This window comes from Olea europaea, unplaced genomic scaffold (assembly GCF_002742605.1).
Source record: "Olea europaea var. sylvestris unplaced genomic scaffold, O_europaea_v1 scaffold1683, whole genome shotgun sequence".
Classification (NCBI taxonomy): Eukaryota; Viridiplantae; Streptophyta; class Magnoliopsida; order Lamiales; family Oleaceae; genus Olea; species Olea europaea.
Window position 1 is genome coordinate 16396 of NW_019234507.1, and position 12181 is coordinate 28576.

Genomic DNA, 12181 nt, shown 5'->3' on the forward strand with positions numbered 1-12181 from the left:
CCCCCTGGTCTGCCCCTGATTCATGGTTATATTGCAACGTCTCTTCCATTATTTGCTGCGTGGCTTGACAACTTATAACTATAACATTTTTAACAATGTTAAAATAAAAACACAACATTTTATAACCTTTTGAATATAAAGACATATATTTTAGACACGAAAAGATTATAATGAACTTTGAAAGTTCAATTTTTATGGACTTATACATTCTTTCATTGCAATTTCCTATGTTCATGCACCAAAATACACTACTAATAAAGCGTCCTTTCGATGGTTCTTTTCGTGGAAATTTTACAAATGCGATGAACAGAGAGTGTACAATGATTCTTAACATTGTCCTGAATTTTTGTTTAAGGTCTGTTTCTAGGACACATCAATAAAAAATATCAATATTTTAGGGTGTGTTTGATCGGCATGAAAAATAATTTTTTAAAAAGAAAACATTTTCCTTATTTTGATAAAAACAAAAACTTACCTTCCTAAAAAAAAAAAATTATATATTTTCCTCAAAAACAAGGCAAACTCGGTATATTTTCAAATGTTAAAACATATTTTCTATGAAAAAAATGACAATCGAACATGCCAAAGTCGAGTAGAAAAGATAACATATTTCCTTAAAAATTTTCCAATCAAACACACCCTTAGCCCTCGTTTGATCTCCATTTTTTCAAATTAAGATAGGTGGAATTAGGGCCGGGCACAATCTAGTTTGGTTCGGTTCTCGTTGAAACTTTCGAGTATTTAGTAATTGGAATCGTCGGATCCAAATTTAATTATGGAACCGTTTGAGTTTGGTACCATTCAGTTCGGTTCCATTCCGTTCCCAGATTGTGTACTATAATTAATTTTTTTAATATTTACGAAATTATATTAATTCAACTAATGACATGTTCAATCATAGCTTTTACAAAATAACGTATTCCAATCTTATATGTCTTTTTACGTCTCTCTTCGTCGAGTTCTTCATAAATTTGATTGTGAAAACTACAGGAAGGGGACGATAGCGAACTTACAATAATTAAGAAAGGCACCGTTGAACTTCAATTCAATTTCTCTAGAACGATAAAAACGGCACTAGGTAGAATAACATATTTGGGTAAAATTTAGGTCAATTTGATTAAGTTGAGTTTGGACTGAAAATTAGAAATAGGAAAATCATATTTTTGGGTTAGCAACAATTTTTTTATAGAAAAAAATAAAATAATTTGACTTATTTAAAATAAATAAATTAAAAAATTTAAAGATATTCGATTCTTATTCAATTCTTGATCTTGAATCGAGAGTCGAATCGAACTCGTCAATTCTCAATTCATATATCTGTTTGGGTATTTAACTTAAGAAGAACCATTCAGTTTAGTTTCGGAGTTTTATCCAGCCCTAGGTGGAATAATATTTTTTTGGAGAATGAGTGGTTGAAAAAGAAGAAAAAGTTTTCGATCTACATGTAATATTATTTTAGGCGGATTGTATGATTGAAAATAAGAGATGGAAAAATGAAATTTAATTTAATGGGGCCAAACGAGAGTTATGTATTGTTCTCTCTCTCTCTCTCTCTCAATATAACATTCTTTATTGTTTTTTGACACTGTTAATCTCATTTTTAATCATTGAATCTTTAAAATCTCAATTGAATCGCCTAACATTAATTTATTACAATGATATCGCTGAACTTTAATTTTTTTTACCATTAGTATGTTGTTAACCCCAAATAACTAAACATATGTTCCAAGAAAGCTAGATGTTAAAAAATTATGGCAACCTATCCCTTTTGAATATAAAGACATATATTTTAGACACGAAAAGATTATAATGAACTTTGAAAGTTCAATTTTTATGGACTTATACATTCTTTCATTGCAATTTCCTATGTTCATGCACCAAAATACACTACTAATAAAGCGTCCTTTCGATGGTTCTTTTCGTGGAAATTTTACAAATGCGATGAACAGAGAGTGTACAATGATTCTTAACATTGTCCTGAATTTTTGTTTAAGGTCTGTTTCTAGGACACATCAATAAAAAATATCAATATTTTAGGGTGTGTTTGATCGGCATGAAAAATAATTTTTTAAAAAGAAAACATTTTCCTTATTTTGATAAAAACAAAAACTTACCTTCCTAAAAAAATTTCAAAATGTCAAAATCCTATAGATTGCTCTATATAATTCATGAGCCTGGTATATTTGACCAATTTTGATGTTTGTTACGCTCAATTTGCTATTTTTTTTTTTTAAACTTATAAAAATGGACTGAGCTTTATTTAACTAGATTTGACATGATTTTTAACAAAAATGCTTGTACATTTAATGACAATCGAACATGCCAAAGTCGAGTAGAAAAGATAACATATTTCCTTAAAAATTTTCCAATCAAACACACCCTTAGCCCTCGTTTGATCTCCATTTTTTCAAATTAAGATAGGTGGAATTAGGGCCGGGCACAATCTAGTTTGGTTCGGTTCTCGTTGAAACTTTCGAGTATTTAGTAATTGGAATCGTCGGATCCAAATTTAATTATGGAACCGTTTGAGTTTGGTACCATTCAGTTCGGTTCCATTCCGTTCCCAGATTGTGTACTATAATTAATTTTTTTAATATTTACGAAATTATATTAATTCAACTAATGACATGTTCAATCATAGCTTTTACAAAATAACGTATTCCAATCTTATATGTCTTTTTACGTCTCTCTTCGTCGAGTTCTTCATAAATTTGATTGTGAAAACTACAGGAAGGGGACGATAGCGAACTTACAATAATTAAGAAAGGCACCGTTGAACTTCAATTCAATTTCTCTAGAACGATAAAAACGGCACTAGGTAGAATAACATATTTGGGTAAAATTTAGGTCAATTTGATTAAGTTGAGTTTGGACTGAAAATTAGAAATAGGAAAATCATATTTTTGGGTTAGCAACAATTTTTTTATAGAAAAAAATAAAATAATTTGACTTATTTAAAATAAATAAATTAAAAAATTTAAAGATATTCGATTCTTATTCAATTCTTGATCTTGAATCGAGAGTCGAATCGAACTCGTCAATTCTCAATTCATATATCTGTTTGGGTATTTAACTTAAGAAGAACCATTCAGTTTAGTTTCGGAGTTTTATCCAGCCCTAGGTGGAATAATATTTTTTTGGAGAATGAGTGGTTGAAAAAGAAGAAAAAGTTTTCGATCTACATGTAATATTATTTTAGGCGGATTGTATGATTGAAAATAAGAGATGGAAAAATGAAATTTAATTTAATGGGGCCAAACGAGAGTTATGTATTGTTCTCTCTCTCTCTCTCTCTCAATATAACATTCTTTATTGTTTTTTGACACTGTTAATCTCATTTTTAATCATTGAATCTTTAAAATCTCAATTGAATCGCCTAACATTAATTTATTACAATGATATCGCTGAACTTTAATTTTTTTTACCATTAGTATGTTGTTAACCCCAAATAACTAAACATATGTTCCAAGAAAGCTAGATGTTAAAAAATTATGGCAACCTATCGTGCCTTATATTTCCCAGTAATTATGGTTTTGGATTAATCCAAGATACGGGAATGACAACAATTATAATAAATTTTTTTCCGATCAAGCTTCAATATTCTGTATCATCCGATACAAAATTATCTTCATCAGACTCCCTTATTTTAATTTGAAAATTTCTATTACTTTATATAGATGATAAAATATAATTTTTGACCTCTTCCTCATTACTACAACCATCAACAATTCAAGATTGCGCATTATTAACATCACTTGCTAGTAAAACTATAGAAAGATCAAAGTAGAAGGACCAGGCTCAGACTCATGTTTAGGCTCAACGTAGGTAGCTTGCAACTATACGAAAAATTTGCTTTAGTTCTTTATTATTATTATTATTATTCAAAATGTCAAAATCCTATAGATTGCTCTATATAATTCATGAGCCTGGTATATTTGACCAATTTTGATGTTTGTTACGCTCAATTTGCTATTTTTTTTTTTTAAACTTATAAAAATGGACTGAGCTTTATTTAACTAGATTTGACATGATTTTTAACAAAAATGCTTGTACATTTTGGTTTAAGCATGCATATGTGATCAACAACATGGGTTGACAGCATTATCACACGCATACCCATATGCGAGACGTTTTGAAAATTCCTCGATTATATATGCCCATTTTAGAACACTGATTCAAAAATCTTAGTAAGTCAACATCAAATGTTAAACAAGGCATCATGGTTTTACCCCGTCGCTTGAAGGAAAATAACGTAATTTTCCTCTAATGGTGCAGAAAAAATGAAAACGACTTCATTACTAAAACAAGGTATTCTAGATGCTCATTAAAAAGTTTACTGTGTACACTTATCCGTAATTTTAAGTCTAATTGTTTCTTGTAATATCCTCCAAATTTAGGTTAAATCATGTTAGCTGTACGTAAAACCCCGATTTGGATTTAATTGATGAGTTTAGAGTGTAATTGGAGTTGATACCAAGCAATTAAAAATCAACCAAATTGTATTTAATGAATTAGAAGTATTAAGAGGAAAATTAGAGGAGAATCACAAGTTTCGAAAGTTAAATTCAACATTCTTAAAGTTTGGTGATTTAATTGTAAATTTTTGAAACTTGCAATGAATCAATTATGGACGATTGAGGAATGTGTATGATTAAATTATGAAGATTTAAATATGAAGGACTAAAGATGAGATTATGAAATGGCTCAAGCGGAACAGAAGGAGAAGATCATGTACCAAATTGCAATAAGGGAAAACCTTGTGCCTTACTATCGCAAGGGCTCAAAATTCAACAGTCGGAAGCAAAATTGTAGAGTCCTATAATTGTTAGGTATAATTCAACAACATCTAACAATAATTGTAGAGTCCTTTAGATGTTGGATATAATTATCTATATTTTGCATGGTCTCTACGAATATTCTTGTGGTCTGATGAATATTCGTATCTTCATTTGGGATAGAGATATTTTGGGTCATATATGATTATATCTTTAATTATACTCTGAATAGATTGTTGAACAAGATCGAACAATGAACTTCAAGTCCAAATTAATGTTGTAAAAATATGGAATTTGATATTAAGATGGATGAATATATGAGAATTAGAAGTCCTAATACTTTGTTCATTAATCGAGTATTCAAAAAACTTCCATACCACTTAATTATTTACATTAGTTTGTTAGTGGTAAGTTTAATTAAGAAATTATCATCACTCTCATCATAATTGTGTTATTCGATTAAAGTTGTGTTAATTGAAAATTAAATTAGATACCTAGTAGGATCGATATTAGATTCACCTAAACTTTATTACTTGTTTAGATATTGTCCACTTGTGAGATTTTAGCGCAACAAATTTTTGACTTGTTTCTTAGGGATTGAAAATAAAAATCAACAATAAGGTTTTAGCTTCGTTGTTGGATGTTAAGATATTTAGTTAGTTTTTATTTAATTCTAGCTTTAGTTTGAATTCATTTTTTCCTTTTTTTTTTCCCCCCCGTTGCTGATCTACTTGTGTTTCTTGGTTTCATTGACAAGTAACGAAGAGAAGTAAGAGACTATCATAACATTATAATGATTTTGTTGATGAAGATGTGCTTGTAAGAGATGTCTTCGACATACTCCAATTTAAAAAGATGGGATAGGATGCACATGCGAATTTGAGGGGGATGACGTGCCATTAAAATTAATAGGGGAATCACATCTACTGATCTTTCAAGAACATGATGTCAATGAATGTTACGAGGATGATTTGCCTTGGAGACTAACATGAGAATCACATCTCCTTAAGAGGACAACATGCCTTTAAGAAATTTAATCTTCGTTTAACCCGATAAATCAACAATTAAAGAAGATTAGCTTGTAGAGTATGAAGAATTAATCACAATGAATCTAAAAAAAATAATGACAATTAATGAAATTGGAATTATCATGGAATCCTTCAACTTTATTGTTTTCTCGAATATTTTGTGATTAAGGTTGATGAGGAGGTAGAGGTATTCTTGATGAAGTTTGCATTGGATGGTTTAGGCATGTCGTCTCATGTTGAAAAGGACAAAGTGAAAGTTCGAGGATCTAAGAAAAATGGTGCAAAGTCAACATGAACAAATTAAACAAAGCATCAAAAGCCCTATTCAAAGCCACAAAACATCGTTGCAAAAAAGTTGGGGTAAGACTATGAATAAGCGTTTATCAGGAGATAATCCAATGTTTAACTTTTATTTATTTATTTTTGATTTTATAAATTGCATAGCATATAATGAGTTAGGATTAATTTAGCACTTGATCATATTTAATTATTGTCTAACATATATATTTTTTAATTATTGAATTGATATGGTGGTATTCCTAGCATCTCAATCATGTCGAAGAAAATTTTTGTGTCGTCCCACTTTAAAGTTAGTCTTTGCTCCCTTATGATTATATTGGTAATTAATTTTCCTTTCTCTTTCATCTATCATAGAATTAATCGGTAAAATGAGCAAATGAGAGAAAAGTAAGATAAATCGTTGTTAAGGAAAGCATTATAATATGATCCATTGAGCATTTCTAATCTTTCTTTAAGTGAAATTTGTATAAAAATTGAGGACAATTTTTATTTTAAGTTTGTGCTTATGTAAGTTGTATAACCTACCGACTAATAATGAAATGAGTTGATGTTCATGATGTATAAATAGTGACTAGGTGATAGACATTTCGCTAATTTGATACTTGTCCATGTGAGATTGTAAAATTTTTAGCACAATAGTCATGACAATCATTATGCCTTTTTGTGTTGAGTACATTGATAGAATACGTTGAATGAACTTAGGTTGTAAGAGCTAGAATCATAAATTTAAAATACAACTACTCAACCTATTGAAATGACTAGTCGTAGGTCATTGATCTGATGTGGGGAGTTATTTAGAATGAAACTAGTCTTGAATAATCAAACCTTGATCATCACCGATGTTTAGAAGACGATCTATCGAGAAAAATGATATTCGTAGAGTAAAAACTACATTCAAAAATCAAAGAAAAGATTTCAAAAATAGAAGAAGGGACACGAAAAATATATAATAAAATGTAGTGGCAAAATAGCTATCAGCATTATTTCTGTCCAACTAAGCATTAGACACTTAATTAGGGATTAGATTTCTAGTAAGGGTATTATCTTAGTTGAAACTTGAGGGTTTGAGACATTTAAATCTAAGGAGACTCATCATAAATTGAAGTATTGACTTTCATTGGTAAAACTTAACCGAACTTGATTGCGAAAGAAATGAGTGTTGTGAATTCAATCTTCAAATGAACACCTTGGGTGAAAGATTCAAGAAAAGTTCGAAGCATGTATTCCATGACAGAGAAAGAAAATATTTGAGTGCTAGGTGTAAGTGATATAACCAACTTAAAGCTTAGTGGTGATTGAATTGACTATACACACATATCGATCGAGCATTGAATAAGTGAAAACTAGTTTTGGTTGCATTATTTATGAATATTTTTTGAATTTTCAAGCAATTTTCGATACTTTAGGCGAGTTAGCAAGCTATCTAATGTTTTGATGTTTATTTTATTTTGATTGAGTCTTAATAGTCTTGCTCGGAAAGAGCAAGAGTTCAAATCTTAGAGTACCTGATAAGTGTATTTTGTCCACTTATTCGAGCTTTAAAAGTTGATTATTTATTGTTAAGTTGAGCAAATATCTACCTAATTTAGTTGAAGTTATTTTAATTGTAGGTAAAACTTGACTTGAATGTAACTGGTGTGAAAATTGCATTTAGAGCAATTGAAAATCAGATGAATTTATTTGATCAATTAGAAGTATTAAAAGAGCAATCAAAGGAAAACCACAAATTTTGGAATGTAAATCCAATATTTTAAAAGTTTGGTGTCTTAATTGCTGATATTTTCAAGAGATCAATTATGGACGATTGAGAAATGTGGATGATTAAATTAAGAAGAATTAAAAGTGAAGGACAAAAGATGCAACTAGGAAGGGGCTTGAGTTGAACAAAAGGAAAAGTTAATGGACCAAAGCGTAACAAGAAAGAACCTTGTGGCTTGCGATTGCAAGGCCCAAAAACTCATCAGTGGGAAGCAAAATAAATAGTGTTTGTGATCGTAACCCTTTAGCCTATGCTATCGCACTGTGTTATCTAATTAGTTTGATTTTCCCTAGTTGTTTAACTCATTCTCTTCAAGGAAATGGTTTGGGGGCACTAGTTTTGACCTAGTTTTGGGTGCAGATATATATATTTTTGTCAATCATTAAAGGGATGCTTGTATTTGGAAAAAACACATACTACAAAGATTCAAAAGAGTATCTCGGGTAGAAAATTCTTAGATCCTGCAAAATTTGAAGAAGAATTGATACAAAGCACCTAACCCCAACATAATTTCAAACATATTTGCTTGGATTGGAAGAATAAGATATCAAGGGATAATTCAAGAATCATTGAACGGATTCAAGATTCAAGAGTGTTTTCCCACTTTCTTCCCAACTTTAATTTCAGGTGATGTTGTATCCATTTAGTTTATATTGTTATAGTCATATGATGCTAGGCTACTTGTATAGATACTAGTTGATAACATGAGTGTGAGCATTCTTAGTTCACCTAAAGAAATGATGAAATGCTAGTCGGCTGTTGATAAGCATTTTTGTACACTTATCTATTCCATGAAATTATGATATTTTTGTAGTGCTTTTGATAAGTTATAGCCAAATACCCTGTATTTGTTGTTTGTTAGGTGAAAATCAATGTTTGTAAGCTACATTGGAAGAAATGAACTAAAATGGTTTAAAACGAAAGAAATTTAAAGTTCAAGAATCAAAGTATAAATATCTAATTGTTGATTCAGACACAAAACAATGATTTGAGAACACATAGGAGTCAACTGGATGCAATTAGAAGTCAAAACGGAGTAAAATATAACCAAAGGATTCTCACGAATCAATTTTGAACCTTACAAGTTATGTTCCGCATTTTTAACCGAAGATTGGGATCCATTGTTGGCATAAAAAACTGTTCAAATTGGAAAAACATCATTTCTATAACAAATGTATCCCTTTATGTTATCTTTTCAATACACTTTGAATCGACTTAATTGTATATCGAGAGAAAAAATTATGACAAAAATACTAACAGTTGTACAAAGACACAGCCATACGCAACGCAAGTGCTACTTTCATTATTTGATTGGAACTCTTTTGGAAGCAAATTTGAACATGTTTCTTGACCTAATTTCACCTTATATCATACAAGACATGGGTATCCATTAGGAATCTCTCTCTCTCTCTCACCTCTCAAATCATATCCATATCATAAAATTTATCAAGAAACGAGGGGCCAATTTAGTGTCTGTTGAAGGGAGAATAAATATAGCACATGGATCGAATCAAGAAACATCAATAGTGTGAAGAATCAAATCTTAGGATTGATAATCAAGAATGAGAATTAGACCGTGACATCTCTTTCTTGTATTTATAAATTTCGAGTAATGTGTTTTCATTATTCTTGTTGTTTTATCTTTATAATTATATTAAACTAGATTTATATATATATATATATATATATATATTGGATGAAGATGAACCATATTGCTTATTTATTTTATTTCAAGACTAGTAGTTTAGTATTTCTTGTGTTTAATGTTTAAATTTTACATACCATTTGTATTGTTTAATTACTTGATCACCAATTATATAATTATTTGTTTGTTATAGTTTTGGGAGACTCACAATAAATTTAGAATAAAATAAAATTAACATATGTGCAATAAATATTAGAAATAACTTTTATCACGTTTGTAATCATATAGACAATTTAAAAAAAAATTAATGCACTCTAATCATTTGAATTTAGGCTAGGAATAGATTTGGGTTGTGATTAGGATATAATTAATTATTTTGAAAAACAAAGTTAAATATATTAGTTTTATCGATTGTCAAGAACGCATAAACGAAACTAAATTACATAATTGAGAATCGAAATAGGTAGTAATAGATGAACTCTAAATTCAATACAATCATCCATAATTTAATAAAAATAAAATATTTAGAGCTTTTTTAGACAAATTTAACATGGGTCACACCAAAAACTCTTTTGTATTACATAATTCGGATTCTAAATATAACTAACAAACTTGGATTGAATTTACTCCCCGTGAGACGATAATCTTCTCATCACATCTATTACTTGTCAACTATCTTATACACTTGAGGAATTCGCATATACAAATTTTTGGCATCGTATACTTGAGTTTATTAGTTTATACATGATTTGAATTATTTTATTATTTTATTTTGTTATTTTTGTCTACCCACCCTTATCTCTCTTGTGCTTCGTATTCTTCAAGTACCTGATGTTGGCAATATGATAAAATTTATGCAGACACACTATGCTCGTAGAAAATATATATTGTAAGCTTTGTTATAAGACACATTATACTGGACAATGCTTATGTACATGCACTAATCCCTTTATGTTCAAGTTTCTGTGGTTTGAATAATATTTAAGATGTCAAAAACAAGCAATTGACAAATCTGATGAATGATATATGCTTGAGGACGATTATGTATCAACACATGAGGATAAGAACATTATACTTAGGGGAGTTGGTGCTCTCCTGTTGAACGAGGAGGCACTTGCAAAATGTTAAGACAAACTTATCATGTTGGATAAAAGCAAACTATGCATACGAGATTCTATGTTTTGGAGCGAATTTAAAAGGTAGGGATATAATCCACTTGAAAAGGTTGAAAGGAAAGAGTCGACATTGCCCGTAAATTTAGACCATGAGCTAACCATTCAAGTTGAGGAAATATCAATTATTGAAGAATATCATAATAAAGATGATAAATTAATTACAAATGAACAAATCGAACAAGTGGCAATTAATGAAGATGAAATTAATATCCACTATTTTGAGTTCATCAATTGCCTAATAATTGACTTAGTGATTAATCTCGAGAGGGAGGTAGAAGTCTACATAGTTGAGTTTGAATTGGATGGAATAGGCAAGTCATATTACATTGAAAGAGACAAGGTAGAGATTTTGAAATCAACGAAAAACAAAACAAAGTTAAAAGAAGCAAACTAAGCAAAGCATCAAAAGCTTTCTTCAGAATTTCATGATACATATTACCAAAGTCAAGCTATTGATTATAAACAAGTGCTTAATGGGAGGCAACTCAATTTTCTTCCATTTTATTTATTATAGTTTCTAGATAATAAGTTAGGTAAATTAAATGCTTTTCTGTGTTAATAATTAGTTATGTATCTTGATCTTTACACATTATCACATAAAAAGTACTGTTCATGACCTCAACCCACAATAATAACCCATGCTGCGTCCCCTGTCCGCTGCAAGAAAATATGATTGCATTCCCTATTTATAGTGGGACGAAACTGTTTGTGTCCCCTAACGGTGGCCATAACCTACGACTATCGTCCCCTATTACATCTTCCCTTTGTCTATGTTTTTTTTGTTTGTTAGTTTTGACATGTTTGAGTTTAATAATAATTGTTCCATATAATTATGTCATTGATGATTGAGTTTTATTCATTTTGCAAGAACATGAAAACTTAAGAGCACATAACCAAACACTAGATAAGGAGAATGGTGCTGACAACTAGACCATCTAGCTTCGAAAATTTCGTTTCAAATTAGTCTCCAAAATCAAACAAAATTTTGGGAGGTTCTTATTTCATACGTTGCTCTTTTATTTTGGTTAATTGATAATATTTTGAGACATTGAGCATAATGTCGGATTTAAGTTTTGGGGTGGGGAAAAACATTGATTTTTTTTTTTATATATTTCTTTTGTGTGATTGTGTAAAATTTTATTTGTTTATTATATATATAAAAATTGAAGATTTAAAAAATGTCAAAAATATTTATTTTTTTAATTTGCTTATTTGTAAGCCTTGCTGATAATGATTTATATATTTTACATTATTTGTTAGTTTATAAATTATGAATAAGTGGCATATTTAGATAAATTTTTACTTATTCACGTGAAATTTGATACCATTTGTGCACGTAATTGAATTTTGTATTGTAAAGTAATAAATTGATTTATATCTTCAATAGGTTGAAATAGTAGATTTTAGATGCTAAACCCAAAAATCTCTACAATATACATCCTTAAACTAATTTTAGTATAGTTTGGGTGTGATTGAACTATTTTCGGAAGATATTTTGA